This window comes from Rana temporaria, chromosome 4, assembly GCF_905171775.1.
Source record: "Rana temporaria chromosome 4, aRanTem1.1, whole genome shotgun sequence".
Classification (NCBI taxonomy): domain Eukaryota; kingdom Metazoa; phylum Chordata; class Amphibia; order Anura; family Ranidae; genus Rana; species Rana temporaria.
The window spans coordinates 48814247-48824706 of record NC_053492.1 but is presented as its reverse complement, the minus strand read 5'-3'; the positions used below and the strand labels follow the sequence as shown (position 1 = coordinate 48824706).

General features: G+C 42.9%; 1 pseudogene; it reads left to right on the top strand.

Moving 5' to 3' along the window:
* Positions 1–2670: 2670 nt before the first annotated feature.
* On the top strand, positions 2671–2827 carry LOC120938734 (annotated as a pseudogene).
* The last annotated feature ends 7633 nt before the right edge of the window (positions 2828–10460 follow it).

Below are 10460 nucleotides of genomic sequence, written 5' to 3'. Positions count from 1 at the left end.
AAAAAAAAAAAAAGTAAAATGATTCTAAAAGCTTTTTTTTACCCATGGCCTTACTGGAGGCCACATGCAGTTTGATAAAAGATTGTTTTTTTTTTCCTTCCAATCTCTTCTGAGGCATAATCTTCATTTGACCAATATGCCGTGCACGGGGAAAATCGATTTTCAATTGATAGTTAAGATACAATTGTAACTTGCAATTGTAAGTCATGTAACAAATCTCTGTATTTTACCATGTAATCTCATAACTTCATCAATCGAAATACCATAATATTCCCGAACAAAGTATCTTCATGCTGTTGATTGATGCAAAATGATTAATGTTTTTGCACCCTCACCAATGTCAACATCATCTAAATCAAATCTAAATTAATCGGAATGGTAGTTATGATTATTCAAATATTTACAAATTTGATTGTTTTGATTGATCAAACTTTAATCGGATAATAAAATCAAAGCATGTACGCCCACCATAACAGCAAGAAGGAGATGCAATTTTATTCCAGAATGTGTCAACAGTACAGTAAAAACCGTGGTGGTGCACCCGTCATCCAATGCATTTTTGGGGCTCACGACTACCCCCTTCATTGGGGCTTTAAGGTGGAAACAATGTTAAGGACTAAATATTCACTAGACCTGGAATAATATTTTGTCCAGTGTGATAACCTTCACAGATCTCATCAGCAGCTGGTTTGCCAGCTGGGGATTTTTGAACTCCCAAAGCACATTTCCAGCTACTACATTCATTGTCCCTTTGACCCTTACTGTAATAAAATTATATCTGGACTATTGATCATTAATGTGGAGCTTTTATTCTCCTTCTTGTTGTTTTGCACTACGTATCAAGACAATTGTGGAGATCGGTTGTGGTGAGGAGATCACTTACACCAACACCAACCTCATTACAATACTATTGGATAGCAACACAAATTAAACAACTTTGAGGGATCATCGCTATCTCTCCATTTTTGCAAATCTCCCCAACAGAGCACAGACAGAAACAAATAAACTTCAGCAAAATTTTACCATTTGTTACGCATGTTAATGCACAATCCAAAGTACGGTACATTGCAATGCCAACTACTATAGAACCAGGCAGTGGCAGGCCCGTTCCTTAGGGGCACCCGGGCACTGCCCCCTCTCTTCAGTCACCCCCCTATATGGTATTAGATAGATTAATGTCTGTGTTGATGAGAAAATCGAGCAAATATCTTTCCTGCAGCCATGAAAGAAATTTGCCTTGTCTATTTCTGGCCTTAAAGTATTTGTGAACCCTAACTCCTCTTATCTGCTCCTTATTATTTTGTTAAAACTGAACTCTGTGATGAGCAAATATTGTCTAAATACAAGAGTCATGTGTATTCTCCCTTGAATCTTGGTGTGCTTTGTGTAAGGCCTCGTACACACGACCAAGAATCTCGTCGTAAAAGAAACGCTGTTTTCCTCGACGAGGTTCTTGTCAGGCTTGATGAGAATCTTGTCAAGCTTTCTTTGCATACACACTGTCAAGACAAAATCTCATCGTTCTCAAACGCGGTGACGTACAACATGTAGGACGGCACTATAAAGGGGAAATTCGATTCCACTGGCGCCACCCTTGGGGCTGCTTTTGCTAATCTCATGCTACTGCGTGTTAAGTAAAAGTTTGGTGAGAGACGATTTGCGCTTTTCAGTCTGTTACAGCGTGACGAATGTGCTATCTCCATTACGAACGCTACTTTTACCGAAGGTGCGCTCCTGTCTCATACTTTATTTTGAGCATGCGCGGGTTTCTAAGCATACACACGAACGTGTTTCTCGTCGTAAACCAGCCCGACGAGAAACACGACGAGGAAATTGAGACTCCCGACGAGAAAAAAGAGAACTTGTTCTCTTTTATTCCCATCGAGATCCACGACAGTTTTCTCGACGAAAAACATACACACGACCATTTTTCTCTGCAAAAATGCTCTGCCAACATTTTTCTTGATGGATTTTGCCGAGGAAAACGGTTGTGTGTACGAGGCCTATTTCTTCCAGACTTGTGTAGTAATCCAGTAATAAACTTTGCTCTTTGCACAGGCTACAGTATGTACAGCACAGTGATGATGGCACTGCTACATTTACAAGGAAATAACCAGGTTTTCAAAGGCATTTGATGAACACAAAGTGGATTCATATCCTTTGTAAGTATTTGGGAATATATTTGCATGAGAGTATTTTGTGCCTGGACTTTATCTTAGAAATAAAGAAACTTTGTAGTCTTATCTCAAACAATGTTAACAGGTAGATAACAAGCAGGACTTAGGGCAAAAGTTTTGTTTTTCTTTAATTTTATAATTTCTATCTGTTTTTTTTATTGTTTTTTTTTGCCATTGGGGAGATTTCCCTTCACTTCCTGTCCCATAGTCAAAACAGGAAGTGAGAGGAAATCCCTCCAAAGTGAAGGAATCTGGTGTCCCCATGGAAGATTTCCCCTTTATTCCTGTTTTGGAGACAACCCAAAATTTGGGATCTTCCTTGATTTTCTCTTTTGGTGATAACGGTATACAGGACAAATAGAGAGGGCGAATCCCCCTAACAGGAGCACAGATGGCAATAAACCTGAGAGTTGTTCAAATCCCTCTCCACCCTATCCAAAACAAAAAAATAAAAAGTTTTGCCTTTAGGTATACTTTAAGACTACAGAGGGTTAACGCTTCTTGGGCCTTTTGGCTAAGATCAAGTATAGTATCTGTTCTTATCAGTTTTCTGGAGAGAGAACAGAGGGCCCCCATGGTGAGGGATGGGGGGGCACTGTCTAGTATCCGTCCTGATGTAATAAGGTGGACGGTCTATGTGGACAGCTTTACCCCGGATGCCTGCATAATTAAATGTGCTTGTTTTAATCATTAACCATGTGAGTTGCTAAATGTTGTACCTTCATTAAATGTAACCATACTGCTACACTGAGGCCTTGTACACACGGTCGGACCAAACCGATGTGACTGGTCCGTCGGACCGTTTTCATCGGTTCACCTCTGAAGTGGCCGTACGGCCTGATATGTGTACACACCGTCAGTCCAAAATCCGATCGGGTCAGAACACGGTGACGTCAAACACACGCATTGCTGAATAAAATGAAGTTCAATGGTTCCAAGCATGCGTCGACTTGATTCTGAGCATGCGCGGGTTTTAAACCGATGCTTTTCTGTACTAACCATCGGTTTGGTCCGATGGGGCAGCGGTCCATCGGTTCGGTTTTGAAGCATGTTTTAAAATTTTGGCCCGAAGGAAAACAGACCGATGGCCTATACACACGGTCGGTTTGGTCCGATGAAACTGAACTTCAGTTCATTCTCATCGGTTCGGTCCGATGTGTACAGGGCCTCAGAGTCACCTCTCTTCTCTTCTATACTCTGTAGCTAGATTTTGCTTCTAATCTACTTGCGGAGGCTTCCATTTGTGGATGGACTTTTTATGGTTACACAACCTCACATTGCTATAATCTTTTTATATGGACTATAAACTGAAGGACTTATGAATAAATGGCTGTGGAACGAATCACCTGAGTTTCCATTATTTCTTATGGGGAAATTCGCTTTGATATACAAGTGATCAAAAATGGAGAAGATCTGAGTGGTTCTAAAGTATACACACCTCATGCCAGTTTATATTTTAGTAGTAGGAGAAGGGGGTGGGGTTATAACGGCGCTGAAGAAAGCATATAGACAATATATATATAAAGAATAAAATATATTTTTATTAATACAAATATACATGAAAAAAGGGTTCATTAAAAACTGGTTGTGAGAGCGTAGATTGAAATGGGTGAGTCGCTGGCTTCCCAAATTTCAACATAAGGTGGTCACAGTAAAGTGTCCTGTCCCAACATGTTTCGCCAAAGTGGCTTCCTCAGGGGATTTGTTCTGGGGCCACCAATCTGTTTACCAGCTCTAAAATAAAATAAAAAAACAAATATTAAGGTAATGCATTGGTATAGATATGACCATAATCATGGAAACTTTTTAACATATTCATATTGCTGTGGCTTGCGAGTAGGAAACCCAATACCTACAAAATCTTTTTATATGGGCTATAAACTGAAAGACCTTTGAATAAATGGTTGTGGAACGAATCACCTGAGTTTCCAATATTTCTTATGGGGAAATTCGCTTTGATATACAAATGCTTTGGATTACAAACATGTTTCCGTAACAAATTATGCTTGCAATCCAAGGTTTTACTGTACTTCTTTGCTATTATATTTTTTTTACAACACTTTGTACATGGGAGCATGATCAGTTTGGATAGGTCCAGAGATCTCCCTGGCTATATGCACATCACAATGAAAGCGTAACCATAACCCTTTATCCCTGCTCTGGTTCACCGAGCCTATATACATACACAACGCACATACACGTCTCTCAAAAAGCAGCAGCTTGTTTTGATATGCAAATTCCAGAGCATGCACTAATTCCTCTCGGAAGGTAAGTAGGTCGTTTCCCCTTATCCTGATATCTTTGCTAATGAGTGAACAGGATGCTTCTCCCCCCCCCCCGACCCCCCCTTATTCTCCCCGCCGCCTTGCCGACTTCATAAATATTTGGATTGCTGTAAATTTCTTAATTGAAGCAATTGATTTTTGCCTGAAAAAAGTGGCGATATCTTAATTTATTAAAGCCTCAAACAACATCCTGTGGGCTAAATAGAGTCATTTGTAACCTTTAGTGATGTATTAACAATGTGTAGGCATTTCAGCGCATATTTTAAAAAGTGCACCATTAACAGGAAACGGCTGCGAGAAGAAAAAAAAAAGGGGGGGAGAGAGACGGGGAGGAGGGGGGGAGAAAAAAAAAGTTTTATATATATAAAAAGAAAAGGCCTGCAGCTCTTCTCGCTGCATTTTAAGGTCTGTGTTTAAAATACTGGCAGGCTGGCTGAGTGATAAATGTAACTGTATAAAAATTACTTATTACAAGCTGTCAGGTTTCCTCACTCTCGCGCTGTGGGCTGGAGGCGCCGCGCTGCAAAACTCAAGTTCCTACCTTGATGGAAGCAGCGCAAGGTTTTAAAAATCAAATGCTTTTCAGGCAGGAGTACAAAGCGTAATTTAACTTTTCATAATGTGGCATTTTGAAAGCCGGTTCAAAGCCGGTGTTACTGTCATTTTTACCTGTGTTATAGGTAACCCGTTTAATATTAAATCTGTCAGTTGAGGTTTTTTTTTTTTGTGGTTGCTTTCTATATATATATATATATATATAAAAAAAAGTTTGAAAAATAAAATTGAGGGAAAATATAGGCCACGTTTGCACTTATCATGCCGTGTGAAATGCTGAAATAGCAGTTTGTTTATTGTGCCGTTATCTCTTTTAAAGAGTTTCTCGTAGATGGCCTATGAAAAAGTTCAGGTTTGTAACTTCTTTATCAAACGTAATCATTAAAATCTTATAGAAGTAGCGTTGTCAGTCACCAGACGAGCTTGTTCATTTGGACTGCGATGTGCATATCTGATAGACCTCAAAGGCAGCCTAATGGCCAATTGCTGACAGTGCTGCTGTTAGACTATATGACCAAAAGTACTGGGACAACTGTCTTTACACACACATGGGGGCCAGATCCACGTAGCGCGGCACATTATTATGTCCGGCGTAGCATATCTCAGATACACTACGCCGCCGTAACTTACAGCGTATTTTCCGTATCCACAAAGAATTTGCGCCGTAAGTTACGGTGGCGTAGTTTAAATGTGTCGGCGTAAGGGCGCGCAATTCAAATCACTAAGTTGTGGGCATGTTTTATGTTAATACGTCTTGACCCCACGTAAATGACGGGGTTTTTTTAACGGCGCATACGCCGTCCGTGGGGGTATCCCAGTGCGCATGCTCCAAATTAACCCGCAACAAGCCAATGCTTTCGACGTGAACATAATTCTATGCAAAGCCCTATTCGCGAACGTTTTACGCAAACGACGTACACAACGGAAAATTCTACGCTGGCCCGACGTCCATACTTAACATTGCTTACGCCTCATAGAGCAGGGGTAACGCTACGCTGAAAAAAGCCTTACGTAAACGACGTAAAAAAATGCGCTGGGCGGATGTACGTTTGTGGATTGGCGTATCTAGCTAATTTGCATACTCGACGCGGAAATCGACGGAAGCGCCACCTAGCGGCCAGCGTAAATATGCACCTTAGATCCGACGGCGTACTAAGACGTACGCCAGTCGGATCTAGCCCAGCTTCAGGTGTACACTATCTTGTTTTGTGGATACAAAACAAAGATACGCCGGAGCAACCTAGAAGTTACGCGGCGCATCAATAGATACGCCAGCGTAACTGCTTCGTGGATCTGGCCCATGAACTTTAATGACATTCCAGTCTAAAGCCTCATACACACGAACGGATTTTCTGCGGACAAAGCATAGGAATCCACACACTCAGACAAGTCATCTGCTCCCCTTCCAATCATGTTCCCACTACATCTACTATTCTTCACCAATTCAGACAAGGCAACCTGCTCTCCTTTCAATCATGTCCCTCCTACATCTACTTCCAGTTCTGTTCCCACTACATCTACTGTGGTTTACCTACTCAGAAAAGTCACCTACAGTATTCCTCTTTTAGTTATGTTCCCTGTTCATCTACTATGAACCACTTACTTAAACAAGTCACCTGCTCCTCTTCCAGTCATTTCCCCCTTACATTTACTGAGGTCCACCCACTCAGATCAGTCACCTGGACTGCTTCCAGTCCTGATCCCCCTACATCTACTGAAGTCCGCCCACTCAGACCAATCACATGTTCTCCTTCCAGTTCTGTTCCATCTACATCTATTGAGTTCCACCCACTCAGACCAGTCACCCGCTCTCTTTACAGTCCTGTACCCCCTACATCTTCTGTGGTTTACCTACATGGACAAGTCCCCTATTCCTCTTTTAGTTATGTTCCCTGTTCATCTACTATGAACCACTTACTCAAACAAGTCATCTGCCAATTTTCCAGTCATTTCCCCCCTACATTTACTGAGGTCCACCCACTCAGACCAGTCACCTGAATTCCTTCCAGTCCTGATCCCCCTGCATCTATTGGGTTCCACCCACTCAGACCAGTCACCCGCTCTCCTTCCAGTTCTGTTCCCCCTACATCTATTGAGTTCCACCCACTCAGACCAGTCACCCGCTCTCCTTCCAGTTGTGGTCCCCCTACACCTACTAACTAGAGTCCACCCACTCAGACCAGTCACCCTCTCTCCTTCCAATTCTGTTCCACCTACACCTACTAACTAGAGTCCACCCACTCAGACCAGTCACCCGCTCTCCTTCCAGTTCTGTTCCCCCTACACCTACTAACTAGAGTCCACCCACTCAGACCAGTCACTCGCTCTCCTTTCAGTCCTGTATCCCCTACATCTATTGAGTTCCACCCACTCAGACCAGTCACCTCCTCTCCTTCCAGTTCTGTTCCCCCCTACATCTAATGAGTTCCACCCACTCAGACCAGTCACCCGCTCTCCTTCCAGTTTTGTTCCCTCTACATCTATTGAGTTCCACCCACTCAGACCAGTCACCCGCTCTCCTTCCAGTCTTGTACCCCCTACATCTACTACGGTCCACCCACTCAAACAAGTCCCCTTCTTCCCCTTAAGTTGTGTTCTACCTACATCTTAAACAAAACAGAATTCACGCTGGTAGATCCAACTTGTATGCAAATATAAATACACATTGCTGTGCTTATAGTGACAACTAGAAATTCTTATAAGTGAGCCATTTTATCAAAATGGACAAGGAATAAAGTATAAATAAGAGTCCCAAACAAATCCAAGTCCAAATCCACTGCTGTGATAATAATAATGAAAAAATCTAGTGTAATCCAATACTTGCAACACCCGAGTGCACCGTCACCTCCAATTAAGAGGACTCGTCTCTTACCAGAATCTTTATACCCTTTGTATGTATAGAGTCAAAAAGGCATGTGGAATAAATCTCATTAGACGGGATCCAATTAGAACACCTGCTTCAGGTGGCCTAATGACATCTCAAAGTCTCAAGCCAATATCTGCTTATTGTCCCATCAAGTGGCCAGAAATAGTTTACCATACCATGAATACAACTGAGGGAAACTCACATAGCGTAAAACTGAAAAACTCTTTAATTGTATTAAAAGTGAATTACAATACTGCCAAGTTTTAAAAATTACAAGTGTTTGATTGAAATTCCATTCTGGGAATCAATCCAAACACTTCCTGGTACGAGCGGCCACGGTGACATCCCCCTACATCTACTTTGGCTCACCCACTCAGCCCAACCATCTGATCCACTTCCAGTTATTGAGTTGAGAGTTGAGTTGAGTGGCATCTTGATATAGCGCGGTCATTTACCCTGTAGGATCCCGACACGCTTGGTGGAGTCCCTGGAAAAAAAAACAGGGACTAGGAGGAGACAGAAACAGGTGGAAGCAGCATGAGAGCTGGAACAAGAGAGGCTATGCAGGAAAGGCTTGTGTGAAGAGCCAAGTCTTTCGTTTTCTGCGAAAGACCAAGATGGTAGGGGCCTCCAGGAGCTCAGCAAGGAGGCTGTTCCACAGCACGCCACCCTGGTGGGAGAAACCTTGACCACCATGCCGGGTCTTCTTAGGCATAGAGATGTGGAGGAGGCCTTTTCTGCTCGATCTAAGTGATCTTCCCAGAACTCGTTTGTGGAAGCGTGACCAAAGGTAACTCAGAGAAAGGCGTCTCATGATTTTGAACATGATACAACCTGCTTTAAACAGAATATGATGGTAGAATGGCAGCCAGTGCAAGGTACAAAGAACGGTTGTGATATGATCCCTCAAAGGGGCACCCATAAGTAGCCCTGCCACAGTTATGTTTCCCCTACTTCTACTGAGGTCCATCCATTCAAAAAAGTAACATGCTACCCTTCCAGTAAAGTTCCCCCTGCATCTACTATGGTCCTCTCACTCACCTACTCCCTTTCCAGTAGTGTTCCCCTTGCTTCCTCTATTTTGGTTCACCTACCTATACCAGCCACCTTACCCATTATCAGTCATTTTCCCCTAAGGCCCATACACACGATCTGACTTTTTGACAACAATTGTCCGAAGGACATGTTTTAGCGGACAATTCGACTGTGTGTATGCTCCATCGGACAGATGTTTTGTGTTTTTCATTCCGTTTTCGTTCTCGAGCCTTTCTGGGGTTTTCTGAGTTCAGCCGAGCTGTCCTCGGGCCTTTCCGAGTGTTTCCTAGGCTCTCCGCCCCCCCACGTCTGGCCACATGCGATATTGCATGCCATTGAAGTCAATGCAGAACTAATTATTTTAGTTTCCATTGACTTCTATGGGGAAACTTGCTTTGATATGCAAGTGCTTTGGATCACGAGCATTCTCCTGGAACAGATTATGTTCATAATCCAAGGTTCCACTGTGACTGTACCAACGCTGTATCCTGGCCTAGGCCAACAAGGCCCAGACCTAGGGCAGCACTTTGCAGGGGGGCAGCAGGGGGGGGCAGCACAAAAAGAGTCCCCACAAACCTTCCTCACTGTGCTATGTTTCTGTTGCCCCATTGGCATGGTTATATCTTCTTAGTCCTCTCAATAAAATTATCTGAAATGTGTGCTTAAAGTAGAACTATAGGCAACAATTATTTTTTTTCATTTTGGATAGAGTAAGGGAGGGTTATAGCCCCTGTCAGTTTATATTTTACCATCCCGGTCCAATTGCAGAGATTTCCCTTTACTTCCTGCCCCATAGCCAAACAGGAAGTGAGTGGAAAACTATGCAGATTAAGGAAATCCATTGCCCACCCCCTGGGCCCTCAGAACTAGTGTCCCGCCCCCCCCAAAATTCAGGGCGGGTCTTAAAAAAAACAGGGTGTGGCCTTGACAGGAAGGGGTGGGTCATATTTAAATTAGGAGGTGCAGAAGTTTAGGCCTAGGGCAGCACAAAACCTAAATACACTACTGGACTGTACAGTGGAACCTCGAATTGTGAGTAATGCGCTTAACGAGCGTTTCGCAATACGAGCACTGTATTTTTCAAAATCGTAACTCGGTTTGTGAGTGTTGTCTCGTAAAACAAGCATGATTCAGGCCAAAGCGCTGTGCAGTACCTAGTTTAGCCTGAGGTGGGGGGTGCCGGAGCCAAGCAGAACCAAACGTCGCTGATTGCAGCCGACCGGCGCCCTTTGGAAATGCATAGAAAGGCCAGAGGACAGCTCGGCTGACCTCGGCAAATCTCAGGAACAAAGTCTTTCTATATTTATCTGCTTTGTCTACAGAGCTCAGTAACTCAAGTTGAAGTTTACACCTACTGGTAAATTGGTAAAATCAGGGACTTGTGTCCTTTCCTTTTTCCCTCTTCATGCCTGTCCTGTCCAAATGGGCCTAACAGCTTCTGCCATGTTCTCTTGTTAGAGAACCCATAACGCTCTGTGAATTCAGTTTAGTAAAGAAAAAACTTGATATAAATAGTAAAAAAATATATTTTTAAACAGCAAA